General features: G+C 32.5%; 1 pseudogene; it reads right to left on the reverse strand.

The window, feature by feature from the left end:
* Positions 1-146: 146 nt before the first annotated feature.
* On the reverse strand, positions 147-459 carry LOC107509891 (annotated as a pseudogene).
* Positions 460-19,200: the final 18,741 nt, after the last annotated feature.

The following is a 19,200-nucleotide window of genomic DNA, read 5'->3' on the forward strand; positions in this document are numbered from 1 at the left end:
ACTTTTTTTAAATTACACAACTATATTTTAATTCACTCATTTTCAATATGTCAGTTCGGGGGAAAATACATGCATATCCAGGATTTTTGCCAGTTATATATTTTAAAATTAAAAATTACAAAGACTCAATTTTTTTCATAGAAAATTCACTGCTTCTCACTTGGTGTATCACAATATGGTATATTTTCTATAAGAAGGTCTTTCCTAGGGACCAATTTCAGTGTATTGTGGTCTGTGTGAATAACTTGTACAACAGATGTTCTGAGTAACAATTCAACATCGGAGCCTATTTTTATTAGCTCTTCTATTTTTTTTTAGGAGAAGCTTCACTTTTATTACTTTTGAATTCTTTATCTTTATTTTGGCTGCATCTAATGCTCTGGCATCATTTTAAAAAACTTATTGTCTGCTTCTGTGCAGTATTTTAAAGAGCTATAAAACTTTGGCCGCCAGACCCATGGATAGCCTCACTGTGGCTACCTCTCAAGCAGTCTATTAGGATATTAGTACATAGATTCAAGAAGCCTGAATAATCTCAAGCTAAAATTTAAAAAAAGGAAATCAATTTTATGCAGACCATAGGAGGCATAATTTAAAGATAAAATAGGTGAAAAGCAAGACAATAAAAAATGATACAGTAGTTACCCTTATCCTCAGGGCATATGTTTTAAGATCTCCAGTGGATGCATGAAAATGCAGATAGTGTAGAACCCTATATGTACTACATTTTTTCTTACACATACCTACCTACCTACCTATGATAAAATTTAATTTATATGTTAGATACAGTATGATTTTAATGACTAACTAATAATAAAATAGAACGATTATAATAATGTACTGTAATAAACATTACATGAATGTGGTCTCTCTCTTTCTCTCTCTCTCTCTCTCTCTCTCTCTCTCTCTCTCTCTCTCTCTTCTCCCTCTCTCTCTCTCAAAATACCTTGCGCTGGACTTACCTTTTAATTTTCTCTTTGGCATATCCAAATTGTTAACATCACTACTCCTGTGCTTTGAGGCCATTATTAAATAAAATTGGGGTTACCTGGACACAAGCACTGCAATACTGAGATAGTCAATCTGGTAACCCAGTCTGCTACTAAATGACTAATAAGCAAGGAGTGTCTACAATGCAGAGCTTCTGGACAAAGGGATGATTTATGTCCTGGGTTTGACAGAGCAGGCAACTAAAGATTTCATCATGCTATTAAGAACAACATGCAATATAAATTGATGAACTTTTTTTATTCTGGAATTTTCCATTAATATTTTTGAACTGTGATTGACTACGGGTAACTGAAACCATGGAAAGGAAAACTGGATAAAAGAAGACTACTATATATCATGCAAACATAAAAGTATTAGAATGGTTATACTAATAGACAAATTAGAGTTTAAAATAAAATGTTTTTAGAGATAAAGAGAGATATTTTATAATGACAAAAGTGTCAATATATTAGGAATAAATAAGAATTTTAAACTTAGTTATTTACTGAATTGTGTTCCTTCTCTAAATTCGTATGTTAAAGATCTAACCACCATTGTGACTAGACTTAGAGACAGGGCCTTTAAATAGGTAATTAATTTCAACCAAGCCATAAGGATGGGGTCCTAATACAATGTGACTGGTGTTCTCATTAGAAGAGAAAGAAAGAACAGGGATGCTCACAGAGAAAAGGCCAATCTTAAGCCAAGAAGAGAGGCCTCAGGAGAAATTAACCCTACTGCTGCCTTGATCTGGGAATTGCAGCCTCCAGAATTGTGAGATAATAAATTTCTGTTGTTTAAGCCATCCAGTCCGTGGTATTTTTTAAAAGGTAACCATAGTTAACTAACTAGAGTTTTTGTACTATGAATTGAGGTGTTGCTAAAACAAAAACTTAAAAATATGGATGTGGCTTTAGAACTGGATAATTGGTAGAAGTTGGAAGTCTTTTTTTTTGTTTGTAGTTATAGTAAAAGTTATGTATTTTAAAATTATTTTTTTTATTTTAGAATTTGACATATTTTACTTTAAGGTGTACAATATTACTTCGCTACATTTATATATTGTAATATAATTGCCACGGAAGCAATATTTATCACATTACATCATTATAGTATAGTATTATTGACTATATTCATTATACTGTGTATTAGATCTCTATGGTTCATTTACTCATTACAAATTTGTACCCTTAAACACCATCAGTTTTATCCCCTCAACTCCCACCCCATGGTAACCAACATTATACTATTATTTTACAGGTCTGACTTTTTTAAAAAAAAATATTCTACATATAAACAGTATCATTCAGTACTTGTCATTTTCTGTCTGACTTATCTTGGTTAACATAATGTACTTAATGTTCATCTATGTTTTCACAAATGGCAGGATATCTTCCTTTTTCATGGCTGAATAATATTACATGGTGTATCTATACTATATCTTTTTTCCTTATTGGCTAAAGAAATAAAGAAAACTATTCCATTTATGATAGTGTCAAAAACAATAAAATATGTAGGCATAAATTTAACCAAAGAAGTGGAATATCTGTACAATGAAAACTATAAGACTTTGCTAAAAGATATTGAAAAAATTCTTTCCACCAGCAATGAAAAGTCATCCTGTGTAAATGGATTGGAAGAATAAATATTATTAAAATGTCCATTTACAGATTCAATGCAATCCCCCATAAATCACCAAATATGGTTTTCACAAAAATAGGAGAAGCAATCCTAAAATTTAAGTGGAACCACGAAAGACCCCAAGTAACCAAAGCAATCCTGAGGAAAAAAAGAATAAAGTTAGAGGTATAACACTTCCTGATTTTCAACTATACCACAAAGCCACAACAATAAAAACATATTGTACTGGTATAAAAATAGACACACAGATCAGAAGAATGAGATAGAGAATCCAGAATAAAATCCTGGCATTTATGGCCAACTAATATTCAATAAGGGAGCCAGGAACACCCAGTAGGAGAAGGATAGTTTCCTCAACAAATGGTGCTGAAAAAACTGGAGAAACACATGCATAACATGTTGTTTCCAGGTTATGGCAATTATGAATAAAGTTTCTATAGACACTCATGTGCAGGTTTTGTGTGGACATGTTTTCAACTCATTTGGGTAAATACTAAAGAATAAAGTTGCTGGATCATATGATAAATCTATGTTTAGTTCTGTAGAAAACTACCAAACTGTCTTCCAAAGTAGTTACACCATCTTGCATTTCCACCAGTAATGAATGAGAGTCCCTATTGCTCCATATCCTAACCAGATTTTGTTGTTGTCAGTTTTGGAGATCTTAGTCATTCTAATAGGTACGTGGTGATGTTTAACAAATGACTTTGTTAGTCATTTACATTTCTTTTTTGATAAATCACCTAACCAGAATCTTAGACTTCATGAGAAACGCAGAGAATCTGTATGTCTTACTTTAAGTAAAACTCATAAATAAAATTTTATTTAGTTTACCAAATAGATGGGTATGACAAGACATTTCTTTGGACATAATTCACACTTGGGTGAAAATATGATCAGCACAGAAAATTTGCAATGAGGAGAAATTCATTCCACAAGCAAAAATACCACTTGAATTTTCAGAAAATGATGGTTGTTTATTGAAACAAATTCTATTTGAATAATTCCTGTGTCTCTTAGTAAGAAGACATACAATTGTAAACACATTCTATGACTTTATGACCTTAAGTTTATTATGTTTGGTATATGAATAAAATAATCTTGTCTGTGTCTAACCTCACTTGTATTATACTGACTCAAAACAATAGATTTAACTAACATTCAGTTAACTATAAAAAAGATACTTGATTTTAATTAAAAATTTCTATCATCTCTATTATTATCCTTGAACAAAAAAATTGCAAATGCATTTACTCTTGGTAGGAGTTGAAGTAGTCACTCCATACTTGGCATCTTCCTATTTTGAACAATTATCAAGAATATACTATCCAGTAGTTATATTATTTCTCTTCTTTCTATGCGCACCACTGTACAATCTTTCATTTGCTTCTAACACTGAATCTCACCTTTTTTAAAAATGTGAGATAAGTCTCATGCATAAAGAGATCTATAAAAGTGAACTACAGTCTTAATTGGCAATTGTGTAAAATCCATTACTGTGCATAAAGGATAGTAAAGGTTCCTGATAGCTTAAAATAATCTGTAGACAATCTAGCCTATACCTCCTTGAAGATTTTTATCTTTGAATAATTCTCCCACCAGAAGCCCTAAATCATTACCCATTTCTTTTTATAGATTTTCGGGGACTTTTGAGATAAACTTGTTGTGTTCATGTTTAATGTTCCATAAACTATTGTAGGATAATATTCTCTTTTTTGTTTAACCTGCAGTTTTATCTTATTTTCATTTAAATTCTCTTTGAAAGTGGCTACTACTAATCAAGTTCATTTAATTCTGATAATTGTTAGTAATAAAGGGCATAAGGCTCAACTCCAATGGTCAATTTTCAGCTGTCATTTACTTGACTTTTCAGAAACATTGGCACTGCTTACCACCCCTTCCAAGTTGATATCCTTTATTCGCTTTGCTTATAGGACATTATTTTATTGTTTTTTTCTTTGTTGTTGTCGCTGTTGTTTTTCTGTTGCTTCACTGGCTCTTCATGCTGTCTTATTTCATGGATTCTTCTCTACTCCCACCTCTCAAAATGTTGGAGTGCCCCAGGGTTCAATCCTTAGTCCTATTTTCTTTTTTATATCTACATTGTTCCAGAATTGATATTATCCCTTGGCCTTAAATATCATCTACACACTAATGCCACCCAAATTTATATCTTCATTGTAGACCTGTTACATGAGCTCCAGATTGATATATTTCACTACATGCATGGCAGCTTAAACCTAGCATGCTCAAAATTGAGCTCCTGATTTCACCCTCTCCCACCTAAACTGTTTTTCCCTTGTATTTTCCATTGTAGTAAATGGAACCACATCAACCACTTTTCTAGGACAAGATCCTTGGAGTCATTCTTGACTATTTATTCTCTGTGACCCACATACAACTTATTGGAAAATGCTGAGAGCTCTACTTTCAAAATGTATCTAATATATCACCACTTTTCACTACTTCCAATACTTCTAACCATGTCCAAACAATGATCATCTCTCACCTAGATTATTGTAACAGGTTTCTGGCTAGTTCTCTTGTTTCTACTTTTGTCCCCAATGTTCTGTTATCCACCCAAAACTGAGACAAAGCTTTATGATATTAACTGAATGGTATTCCCCTAAAATTTATATGTCGAGGTTCTAACTCCCAATGCATCCGTATTTGAAGATGAGGATTTGGGGGTCGGTAATTAGGCTTAGATGAGATCATGAGGATGGGTTTCATATTATGATATTAATGCCCTTATAAGATGATACACCAGAGAGCTTACTTTCTCTTTATCCACCCATATGTGTGGAGGAAAGCCCGTGTGAGAACACAGCAAGGAGGCAGCTCTCTGAAATTCAGTGAGAGAGCTCTTACTACCCTGTTGGTACGTTGAACTTTAATTTCCAGTATTCAGACTGTGATGAAGGAATTACTGTTGTTTAAGCAACCCCAATCTATGGTATTTTGTTATGACAGCCTGAGCTGATTAGGACCCTTTTTAAAAATATATAAAATAAATTATGTAGTATCCCTATTTGAAACTCTCAAATGCCTTTCTATCATTCCTAGAATAAAGTCCAAAGACCTTACTATGACCTATGAGATTCTATAAGATCTGGATCCCTGCTACTTCTCTGACCTCATCTTTTACTAAGCTTCCCCTGGTTCACTACATTTCAGCTACTCTGGCTTCTTTGCTATTGCTGGGATACAACAAGTTCTTCCATCATCCTGGAATGTTGAATTTGTTGACCCTGCCCCTTGCCTCCAGATGGTAACAATATTCATTCTCTACTTTAGGATTTTTCTTAAATATTATCTCTAAGATGCCTTTTTATCTAAAATAGCCACATCTTTATCTCATTACTTGTTATCATCTTGTCTGATATTTTTTTCTTTATAAACTCATCATTAGCTGATATCTATTTCTAATTTTTCTTTTCCCCTATTAGATAGTAGGATCATGAGGGTAGAGAGGGGCTATTTCTGTTTAGCTCACTATAGTAGATTTCTAAATTGTAAATATTTGATAAATATTCAATGAATAAGTGAATGAGTCTGATTTCACAATCACTGTTCTCTGGCTCCTTTTTTTAACTGTCAAAGTTAAAGTAAGGAAAAGATGCCTTGAAGTGACTTTAAAAGTCAAATGAGAAATATATTTAGCAACTCACTGTCAGTTTAACGAAATAGCAACCCTTTTAACTTGACATTTCCACATATAGCTAAGTGCTCTGCTTTTTTACTTTGATAAAATACATGCTTGTGGTTAGGTAGTCTTCATAGTTTAAGATGAAGTAACCATCTGATATCTATAGAAGTGAGTTTAGATCCTGTTTAATTTTTTATTTAGTCTAATACTGTGACTTATTCATTCAGAAAATATTGAATATTTTGGGGGTGAAATAGGCTGGGGAACAAAGATAAATAAGGTTCAGTCCATGCCATAAAGGAACTCACGGTCTTGTAGGGATAGGCACACAATGTAATAATTTCAATAATGATATGCTAGGGTGGAATTCAAGTTATAGTGTGGGAGCTTAGGGTAAAAGAGTACTTATAGCTGCCAGTAAAAGTCAGAGAATGATTATAAAGGAGGTATCATTTGAAATAATCAATGAAGGATGAATAAAGCATGTTACCAGTAAAATATGCAGAGACAGTTTCTTAAGGATGTAGTGCATGAGCTGGATCATGAAAATGGTACAACTGTATAAAAGTAAATCTATGGAGGAGGAAATAGCACAGATAAAGGCACAGAGTCAAATGATTTTTTAAAAATATATGGTTTGTTTGGATGATGTGGAAGAAAACACTAATATAGCTAATCCAAGATGATTCGGAGACTTCCAGAGTGTCTAGTTAAAAGGATACACCATTATAAATTTCATTCCCACAATGGATAGCTAGTTATCAGTTAAGAAGGAAATTTAATAAACCGATCTAAACAATAGTGTACACAACTCATCTGTTAATGCTCTCAAGGACTTAAATTTTATAGGAGTATGCAGAAAGAGGACAATGAATTGGCTAGTAAAATTTTGGCATCAGCAAATATATCAGACTGAAACTTTGGAGTTTCTGGAAATTTCCCTGCCCTTAAAAATTATGCCATCTTGGTCTCTGTCTTCAATGTCAATTCGCTTCCCTTGCAGATTTTGAATTCTTCATGTAGTACTCTGGCCAAAAGGAACAAGAAAATGAATGACTTCAGTTTTTAAGAGTGTAATATAATCATTCCCCCTGATTGGAATTCCAAATATCCATAAGAGATAAAATAAAATAGTGTGATTTGGAAAATAATTGGTTGAAAGAAAAAAGAATTTAAGCAGCTGTTCTTTACCTGTCTAAGTAAAGAATAATAGTGAAGAGAAAAACATCTGTCTGTTTTGAATCATCCTCTAGGCTCCAAGAAGAGCTTATATCCAAGTGAGAGAGAAGGTGGTTCTCTCTGAGAAATTCAATTCTGAAGAACAGAATCTTTTCCCTGAGGCCTCTTGATGGGCTAGACCTTCCTCTTCCATCAGTCTAGGCTATTGAACTATAGATATGTGTAAAGGTTAAATTGCAATACCTCAATTGGATATTTTAGGCCTGATGGTTGTTCATCAGTGCCATACTAAAAACAAAAAGCAAAAAGACAAAACTTTTAAAAAAGAACATGAAGAAAAACTTCTTTATAAAAAGAAAGTAAAATTAAAATGAGTTCATCTTAGAAAAATGAAGCAATTAAAGGTATTTGGGCATTTTAAATGGCTATATAACTATATACAGAAAAGAAAGTTCTAAGAAGCCTGCATTTCTATATCAGATTGACCTTACATTGGCTTAAAAACTGGTTTCTACTTATTAATTATTAATGTTAAGATACATATATATCTTGAGTATCATGTTAAATGATACTGCTGATGACCGAAAAAATCTTTAGTCCTTTGCTGAGAATATAATTATGGAAGCTAGTCATACACTTGAGGACATTAAGACAAGTGGAAGTCATTTGGTACAAGCGTACATATTCATGCTATAGGTATTTCAACTAAGAGAATGGTTATTGAGAAATGGGGTTAGATTATGTAGAAATTATGGAGAAGATAAATCTTTGAACATAGAACTTTGAAAGAAGGACATTTTGGGTTTCAAATGGTAGAAGAAAAAAATGTTTTAGACATAGGGAAGAGGAATCAATGAAGGTATGGTACGTGATTGTAAGGAGGCCAGTTTGACAGAACTGGTGTCGGTGATCATCTTGAGGATTAGTGAGGAGGTGGGATGAATTGGCAGGGTTGAGTCAGTTGGTGGATGACCTGGAATGTCAGGTTGATTAGTTTTTACTTGGTCCTACAGGAAATGATGTCCTTTTAAGGGAGTGACATGCCAAAAGCAGTGTCTTACAATTAATCTAGCAGTGGTTTTAATGAAGGTTTTGCTTGTCTTTGTGTGGCAAGTGATAGATGGGTATGGGATCAGTGAAAGAGTTAACTATCAGTTATTGTATTAAGGCTTACCAGAAGCAAATCTTTAAATTCTCTAAATGATTGGAACAGGGAATAAATATGCTGTTTTTTTCTAGTTTCTTTGTTTATATTATCATAATATATTTTAACTCTCCCTTTTTCTAAATCAGCATGTTGCTCAGGGGCAGTTGGAAAGGAGGGAACCCAGGGATATATACAACACTCCCCCTACCTCCTTGTCACCCTCACTCCCATCTATTTCAGTGATTAGGAGAAGTCTTTTAAAACAGCCTAGTGATTCATTTTCCCATTTTCTGGGGAAGATATGAGTCATACAGCCTGTAATTGCCAAAAGACCCTAAGTCTGGGCTTGGTTCCTTGTTTTGGTCCTCAGCATAAATATAAACTGGGTTGCTTTCCATTGTCTTCCAAATAAGCTCTTCCCAGTGTGACTTCATTACCTGAAATTATGCAAGGTCATAATATCCTAATCAGATCCTTGTTGAAATAGAAATACAAAAACATATCAAAATGCCAAATAGGGATGAGCTTGGGATTATCTATATTATTGTCCCCCCCATTAAATTCAGGTCAGCTCAATTATTATTTATTGAACATGCCCATATTAGATTTATGGACTACATAGGGTTAAGTTTTGTCTATATGACATAAACATATAAGTACAAAAAATGAACAAACCATATTGAACAATTAAATAGCAATATGAGCTATATATGCTTAGATGCCAAAATAATGGCACAAACAATTGTAAAAATTGACTGCAAAAATTATTTGACATTAAAAAAGAAAACCCAAAGCTCTGCAGTAATATGTTTGTTATGATGTTATATCAACATTCTATATCTCATCTACGAGTTTCTCAACTCTGGCATGAGCACTATTGAAAATTGACAGCTAATAGACTCAGTATCAAAACATTTCCAAATGGGCTTTTTTCTTTTCTTTTTCTTTTTGAGTTTTGCTTTTATAACATTCTTTCTCAGTAACTGAATTGTCCTTTCATTGAGTGCCATTTTTTTCTTGCAATTAAGGGGATTACTTGCTCACTGAAAAATACCTGAGTATGTATATACGACAACTTCATTTTGTTTTGAAGGGTAGACTGTAGGGTTATGCAGAAAGTGAATGTTCTCACTCTGTTTATGGCTTAATGAGACAGGATTGGAATCTCTTATAGTGCTGCAGTCACATTTGGAGATGAAGTTTGCTTTTTGTGCCAATAAATACATGCCTATGTTCTCAGAAATATTTTGAGAATGCTGAATTTTTGTTGGAAGGTTTGAGAATAGGTGGGATAAATTAGAGTAACTTTCTAAAGGGAATGGAACCTGTTCTTTCGAATCATTCTGATAAAAAAAGAAATGTGCTGGGATAGAAAGATGAGCTGTTTCTTGAATAGTGTTAGAATGCATTAGGTTGCCTCACCTATTAAACCTGTAAGTATGTATTAAGTTAAGGTCCCTGTATTTTGTGTATAATGCCTGGTTAAGAGTAAGGGTCTGAGGGAAGAAAATCCAGGGGATGATAAAGACTTATGAGAGAAGAGAAAAAAATAGAGAGAGAGAGGGAGAAAAAAAGAGAGAGAGATAACAAGAACATGAATAGGAGATAGAAAGGAGAGAAGATTGCACATACTTGGTTTGGACCATTAAAGAGCAGCATATTCTTGGTGTTTTGGGAGAACAGTTGTTCAAAAGGTAGAGAATGCGAGTAGAGGACATGGATAACAAACAAAAAATGGCTCATCTAGACATCTCAAATTGTGTCTGATTCTCCAAAGAACTTTCCTTCTTTTCCATGTCTGGCATATTCAATGCACTGAAATCATATGAAAAGAAATGTTTCATGGGCGTGTCACTGGAGCTACTCAAGGTATCAAAATTGTGTAATTTAAAATTGAATATTTTTGAAAAGTTATTGCTCAGTACCTATATTATATATGATGATGTAGGCAATTCTTATACTTTCTCTATAGCGAGATGCTTTGAATGGTAACTAGTCAGTCTGATACATAATACCCATTCATATGTAATCTAATTTCCGATTAATAATATTTTGAAAGTATTCTATTTTTAAATAATTCTAAATTCTCTTTCCCCAAACTCTCATTTCCTACTATTCCAAAGTGAGTCTCCTTCCACATCCTAGCTAAAAACTTTTTTTTCTTCTTCCTCTAACCACACCAATCAGACATGGAAAGGCAGGAGATGGAGGTGGAAGGAGCAGGGAAGGTGGGGCAACTCAACCCAGTATTGTTTTTGTCAGCCCTGGATCCTAGGGAAGGTCTTCCTGGAAAGATCCTAGGTAATTTGTGTGGATTTCTAGAAACTGAATAAAAGCCAAGATATAATAGTCCATATTTTCTTATTCGCTAATTACTTTACTAGTTTAGTGTGACTCAAACTAGTGCTAAGATATGACTATGAGCCAACTTCTGAAAGCTAGCTCTATATCATTAGACTGGCCATCTTGGCTTACTTGATAATATTCCTAGCTGTAGCATCATCTCAGAGTGTTTTTTTGGAAGCCCCAAATTAAAGACCCTTAGAGTCATATCAATACAAATTAGACCTAGAAGGTCATGCAAGGCATCTGAGAGATCTGCAAGTGTAGGTGGTTAGCTCTGAAAGGCTTTCATTTGAATGAGTGTGGTAAATCTAAGCAATTTTCTAAGTCAACATTAAAGATTCTCATTTTTCAGTGTTTAAACACTTGAGAAGAACTTTTTGCCTCTTCTCATTTTCCCTTTTCTTACTAGTTTTAGTAGGATTGGCAGAATTCACACAGAAGTCTTGAGCCTCCAGGGACTCTAGGGTCGACCTGGTTATGTATTTTTCTGTCTTCATAAGAAATCTCAGCAGAGTTGAATGTAATGATTTTCAATACTTCTAAGATGATTTTTCCCCAAGAGTTTAATGAGACATATGGGAAAATAACTTTTTTTTCAAAGTAGCAGAGGTAAGGGTATATTCCTATATAACTGTCTCGATAAGACTTAAGTTGAAAGAAAAGTTCTGACTTAACTCCAGAAGTGGAAATAACTCTAACCTCTTATTAATCAGATTTCATCAACTAATACTGCCTTCTTCACTTCCCACAGTCAAAGCAGCATTTTAAAGGAAGTGTATTAGGTGTTTCTTTCGTGGCCATTGAGCAAATATAAGTCTCTGTTATGAAGAGAGTTCCAGTGTTCCCAGAATATCAAATTAATAAATTCATCTCAGGAGCTCCAAGAAAGGTGTCATTCACTTATCAATAAAAATCTATAGAAAAGTTATAAAAATTCATAAAAAGTACTATGTGTAACACCCTACTTGCCATAGTGAACAGTCTCTCAAAAATTCTCAGTTGATATAATAACCAGATTTGCTGTTAATAGGAATATTCTTTGAAGAATGAAAAACAACCTAGATGAGTATAAGACCTCTTTATTATTCACTGTCTGTTCTAAAACCCAGTAGGGAACTGCTTTAATTATTTTCAAGATACTAAGGTACCTTAATATTATGTTCTACTGAATAACAGATCAGTGACGTGGAAATGTCAATGCAGTTAGAGGTCAGTTCTCAATCATATAAGTGAGGTTGGTAAAGCTCATCTTTGTAATTCCTTTATTTTCTCTTTCAGTGCTTCCCCCTCAACATCATAATACTGTTATGTTTAAAGTGTGACTATTATGAATGTAATATTTTTACAATCAAATTTAAGTGTACATTTTAATGAATTTTTGTAATTGGATACAATTGTGTAAATACTACCACAATCAATACATAGAATGGTCCATTGCCCTAAAAAGTTTTCTCATGTCCCTTTAACTTGAGTTCCTCTCCAAATCCCTGGCCCCAGGCAAACATTTATTTGTTTTATGTCACTATAGTTTTGCCTTTTCTAAAATTTCACAAAAATGGAATCATAAAGTATTTAATATTTTGTGTTTGACTTTTTTTCATTTAGCACAGGATTTCTCAGTCTTGACACTATTGACATTTAGGCTGTAAAATTCTTTGTCATGGAGTACTATCCTGTGCTTTTTAGGATGTCCCCTACCTGTTGGATGCCAACAGCACCCCTAGTTGGGAAAATCAAAAATGTCTCTAGATATTGCCAATTATTTGCAAAATTGCTTTTGGTTTTGAACTATAGATTTACCATAATATTTTTCAGATTTGCCCATGTTGTTGTATGTATGAGTAGTTCACCCTATTTTTTTATTGATGAGTAGTTTTCCAGTTTATGGATATACCACAGTTTATTTTTTATTCATGTGTGGATGGACATTGGGTTATTTCTAGTTTTAGAATATTATAAATAAAACTACTATGAACATTCACATATATATTTTTGTGTGCATATATTTCCTTTTCTCTTGGGTAAATGCTAGGTCATATGATAACTCTGTAAATAACTTTTTGTGGAAATGCCAGACTGTTTTCCAAAATAGATACATCATTTTATGTTCCCACCAGTAATGCTCCAAATCCTCACCAACAATTGTTATTCTTCATCACATTGATTATAACCATCCTCCTGCATGCATAGTGGTATCTCATTGCAGTTTTGATTTGCATTTACCTAATGACTAGTAATGATGAAAATTTTTCATATACCATCCGTATATTTTCTTTGGAAAAATATCAATTGACATTCTTTGCCTATTTTAATCTTTTAAATTTTATTTTATCATTAGTTTCAAGTATACAGCACATTGGTTAGACATTTATAATTAATAAAATGATCCCCCTAATTGCTCTTTCTCTCCTCTGGCTCTCCACCTAGCCATTACATTAGTGCTAACTGTATTCCCTACCCCATACTCCCCATCCTGTGACCATCTATCAACTACTAATTTGTACTTCTTTAACCCTTCGCCTGGTTCTCCCAGGTCCCAATCCCTCTACCCTCTGGCTGTCACCAGATTGTCCTTTATTTTTGTGAGTCTGTTTTTTGATTAGCTTGTGATTCTTGTTCCTTAGATTCTGCAAATATATATTAAACCCATCTGATCTAGTGTTTATTTTAGGCACATTGTTTTCTTGTTGATTTTTTGTCTGGAAGATATGTCCATTGGTGTCAATGGGGTGTTCTTTTGCCTATTTTTCAATTGGGTCATTTGTCTTTTTGTTCTTGAGTTGTAAGAGTTCTTTATATGTTCTTTGTCAGATATATGTTTTGCAAATACTACCAAGATGTGGCTCATTTTTTGTTTTCTTAATCATGTTTTTCAAAGAGGAAACTTTCTTAATCTTAATGGATTCTATTTCATTATTTTTATTTATTTTATATTTTGTGTTATATATATACATAATATATTTTATAAGGCATATATCTAATATGTATAACATAATATATAAGACATATGCATATAAGAAGTATATATATATATATATATATATATATATATAGTATTGCATCCTGTTTAAGAAACTATACCTACTATACCTAACCTAATGTCACAAAAATTTTCTTCTTTATTTTCTTCTAGAAGTCTAATAGTTTTAGCTCTTACTTGTAGATATATGACCAATTTTGAGTTAATCTTTGTCTTTGGTGTTTAATAAGAGTCAAGGTTCATTTTTTTTCCTATATAGTTATATAGTTGTTCCAAGATCATTTATTGAAAAGACTATCTTTTCTCCTTGAAATTACCTTGACACGTTGGTCAAATATCAACTGACTATATAAGTATGGAAAGGTACTATGTGTACTTGTTAAAATGTGTATTCTCCCATTTTTGTGTGTATTCTATGAATATCAATTAAATTGAAAAGATGAACAGTTTTGTTCAGATCTTAATTTTTATTGAATTTTTTAGTCTGGTTGTTAAAATCCCCAACTGTGAGGAATTGTCTATTTTTACCTTTAGTTTTATCATTTTTCCTTCAGGCATTTTTAAGCTTTGTTATGTGGTAAATGCACATTTATGATGGCTATGTTTTACTTAATTGACACTTTTATTACTATGGTAACACCTTTTTTCATTTCTGATATCACATTTTGTGTTTTAAACTGTATTTTAGTGGATATTTATACAGGTTCTCTAGGCTTCTTATGCTCACTGTTTGTATGGATCCTATTTCCAAGTTCAATCACATGGCTGTTGGCTGAGGCTTCAATTTCTCACCATCTGGCCCTTTCTGTAGGGTTATTAATGACATGCCAGCTGGCTTCCCCCAAAATGAGTCATCCAAGAGATAAATAGTATGAATGGCCAAGATAGATTTAAAAACTAATCTCAGAAGTGACATATCCACCATTTCTGCTCTGTTCTGCTAGTCACACAGATTAAACCTGGTATAATTTGAGACTATACAAGAGTGTGAATGCTAGGAGGTGGGAGTCACTGGGACAGGATTAGAGGCTGGATCTTATAATAGTCTTAGAATAATCACCTGAAAGTGAAGTTTATACTTAGAGGTCTTGATTTAAAGAATAATTTCTTTTCTGTACAGTGTTCCCCAGGAGCCCAGACATGTCACACTCAGAAGATATTTAAGAAACATGCATTAAAAAACATTTCTGACATTCTCAGCATCTAGATCTTATGATTGGGGGACAGGGGTGTAAGAAATGTAATGTTTAACGTAGCATTAGCTTTCAAATAAATCACTATTCAGTTGAGACAATACCAACATTACTGTCATTACTATTAACCTAGTACATGCCCTCATCTTATTTCCTATTACATTAACATCTCAACTGATATCCTTGGTTCCAGACACTATTCCCTTAAATTCATTCTTTATTTTGCTGCCTGATGTATCTTTTTGTATGTCTGATTACAAACTCCCTTTTATAAAATATTTGATGTTTCTCTATTGCCTGCAGAAAAAAACAAGTCTAATATCCTTAAAAAGTCATTTAAAATACTTCAAAATCTAACCCCAGCTGTTTCTAGCTACATCATTCACTGCTCTCACCTTTTTCCCAATGAAAGTTATGTTGTAGTCAATTTTTTCCAATGAATTTGCTAGAGAACCTTAATTTCATTAGCTCCGGGGAAAAAGTTTCTGAGGTCATGTAAGTTTGAGAAGTATTGCATACTATATTCCCTTCTTAGAAATGCATGCAATGTATTAGTGTGTTAAAAGCACTGAAAAATAATTAATGTTAAATAGACATCTTCATTATGGTAGTTTTTCAGAGCTTTTAATGTTAATCAGTTGTTTTCCAATTTATTTGACCTTGAAACCAATTTTCGAAGCACACCTCTTAACACCCTGCATAAAAATCTCTCATAGGGCATGTTTTTGGAAAACACTGCTCTGTCAAATGGGACTATTTATAATTTCCTGAATAACCATGTTTTACAGTTTTTAACATGGGATTGAGAGTTCTGGTAGGTCGTTTCTGAAAGTAGAAACTATAACACCTTTACTTCCCTTACCAATCCTAAAAACTTTCTTATTCTTCAAAGCCTAGGTCATGTTTAATTTTCTATAAAATCTTCTCTGTCACACCATACACATTTCTTTAATGCAAAATTAATTGGCTGTCTGTGTCATTATAGAACTAACTTTTCAATATTACTTCTCACATTTTGTGTGTCTGCCTCCTTCTCTCAAAATCTGTCAGCTTCTTGGGTAAAAGGGCCATATTTAATGTACTTTCTTATCTTGAGTGTCTGCCTAGAATAGTACAATACAGGCATTTCAGAGGCATATTCAGTTAATGTTCATTGCATGAACACACATGTAGTCATCCCAATACAAGCTGATATATAAAGATTGAATTATATACTATATACTAAGTGCTATACTAACTATATTAAATGCTATAAGAACTTAAAAATGAAATTAATGAGGACCGGAATAATTAAGAAAAGCTTCATAAAAGAGTAAGGTCTTCAGCTAGAACTTGAAAAATGAATAGGATTATGTAAGGTAAACATTCTAAATGAAGGCAGAGCCGGGCATCATCCTGACATGCTAGTGGAATAGTCTAGGGGAAATAATGAAGGTTGAGGAGTAGAAAAAAAAAGTTGGATAGTTAGAGTAGTAAAAGATTATAAAAAGCTTTGAATGCCAAGTATAATAGTTTAAAGGCTATTGATTAAAGGATTAAATCAGGATGAAAGCAGGATTTAGCAAAGATTACATAAAAACAACCAAAATCGATTTAAATTAAGTTCTCTGTTCATTACTAGAATCACCAATGTCTGTCTGTATTTGTTAAGTCACCTGTCCAATTTACATATGGAAAGTATTAAAGCTCATGTTTGAATTGCATTAGCTTTATATTTTCTAACAGGAACTTAGTAATTCTTAGATTTTATAGATTAAGTATTATCATGAAAGTGGAATCTTCCTCCCTTCCCCAAATATATATATATATATATATATATATATATATATATATATATATATATACACACACACACACACACACACACACATACGCACAAATATATATATTTTTCTGATAAAATGTTTCTACATAGAGCTATAAACATGGTCTTTGTAAATTTAAGTACTTGAAGTGAACCCCTGTACCTAGCCATTAATCCAAATTCTCTAGTTCTTACATTTTGAAATGTAGATGGAGTCCTTAGAACTCATTGGAAGAAAAGTATTCCCCAACAGGGAAGTAAAATGTTTCTTAAATTGACATTTACCTTTCTTTAGCTTTAACTCATTAAAATAGTGTGAAATTAGTTTTTAAGCCATCATATTGGTTTTTAAATGTACACATTGTCAAAAAAATATATTTTTTTCTCTTAATGAGAATGATAAGCTCCAGGAAAATATTTAAAATTTAATAATTGGATTTCGCATTGGTTCATTACAGGAATATATTTTCTAAATTTTTCTGAGTGCTATTGAATGAAGATTTTAAAACTTTTTCAATCTAAATTTCACTTTATTGGAACTGATAAATCCAAATATGCTTCCTTATTTATAAATAAAACCTTGACTTTTGCTATTATATCTTTAAGGAATATTATTAAGAAATAGTTCATTATATTTTATTATTTATATTGAGATATTGACATATAACATTAATTTCAGGTATATAGCATAATGATTTGATATTTGTATATATTGTGAAATGGTCAACATAATAAGTCTAGCTAACATCTGTCACTACATATACTTAATTTTTTTTCTCGTAATGAGAATTTTTAAGATCTACTCTCTTAGAAACTTGCAAATATATAATACGGGATTATTAACTATAGCCATCATGTTGTTCATTACATTACAAACTTGTTTTTAATGGTACCTTACAAATCTTCTCTCTGCCTTTATTCTGTTTTTTCTTCACATGATTTATGATTTATCATAACTTGGTATATTATATATTTATTTGTTTATTTTCTGGCTCTAATTACTAAAATGTAGCATCTATGAGAGCAAGGGCTTATTTTGCTTACTGTCACATTCAGAGTTTCTAAAACATTGATTAGTTGAATGAATGAGTAGGTGAATTAATTAAATAAAGAATAATCTAAATGTTTTTAGGCCTAAGATGAGTTATTTGAAAGCAGGGCATTTATTTTTTCAATGAGCAAATAAATATTGAGCCGCTTCTATGTGTAAGATATTGTACTAGGTACCAGGGTCATACAAAATAAATCACACATAGCCTTGTCATGTCTGCCCTCAAGGAGCCATTTAGTGGGGAAGGTAATATATGCATATAAGTAACTTTAATATAAGGTAAAAAAATTAAATTTGAAACAAGGGGCACAGTTAAAGTGCTGTGATAATTAAAAGAAGGAAAAACCATTTTTGGCTGATGGAATCAGGGTGAATATAGACAGGAGAGCACTTGACACATGGTGGATAAATATTTGGACATGGTTTGGAAGTAAATAACTTTCAGACAGAAGAAAAAGCAAATAAAATATAGGAGCATGAAATTTTAAGATATTAGCTCACTTTTTAAAAAATTTCTATATTCATATAGCTGCCACTTTACAAAACGACATTAGGGTAATATCACTGAGAAAATATTGAGTTGACAACATATAAAGTTGTTCACCCATTTTCTGTCACTTTGACTGCAGGTAAGCCATATCATCTCATTTAGTGATATTATGAGTGGACAGGTGGTAATCAACCAAATATTCTGAACAAAAGGTTCTATATGTATGAAATATGGCCTCATACTTTCTCCTTTTTGATCACACTCAAAACATCTGTGACATCATCTTGAAAATTCAGACATCATCTTGAAAATTCAAGCAAGGATTTTGACAGCCCGGCAAATGAAAAGGCTAGGAAAGCTAAAAAAAAAAAAAGAGATAAGTTTCTAGCTTAAATTGTGTTGTAAAAAAGACTAAAATGCAGCTGCTATAAGGTCAAAGTGTAACTTTCTCATCATAAAATACTTTAAAAAAAACAAAAAAAGTAAACATTTTTATTCTTGTAGAATGAAATGTTCTTCGTTATCTTTTCAATGAATGATTATCAAGGGACTACTATGTGTAAAGCACTGTGCTAGACACTGTGGGATAAAACATGATTAATATGCATTATTCATCAAAAACAATTTAAAGTATACTAAGGAGAATACAGCATCTCCCTGAAATGTCACAATACATTAACTAGTAAGTTATAAGTGCCATAAGAGATGTTGAAGCACATGTTTGGAACTT

The sequence above is a fragment of the Rousettus aegyptiacus genome, unplaced genomic scaffold (genome assembly GCF_014176215.1).
Source record: "Rousettus aegyptiacus isolate mRouAeg1 unplaced genomic scaffold, mRouAeg1.p scaffold_m13_p_9, whole genome shotgun sequence".
NCBI classification, from domain to species: Eukaryota; Metazoa; Chordata; class Mammalia; order Chiroptera; family Pteropodidae; genus Rousettus; species Rousettus aegyptiacus.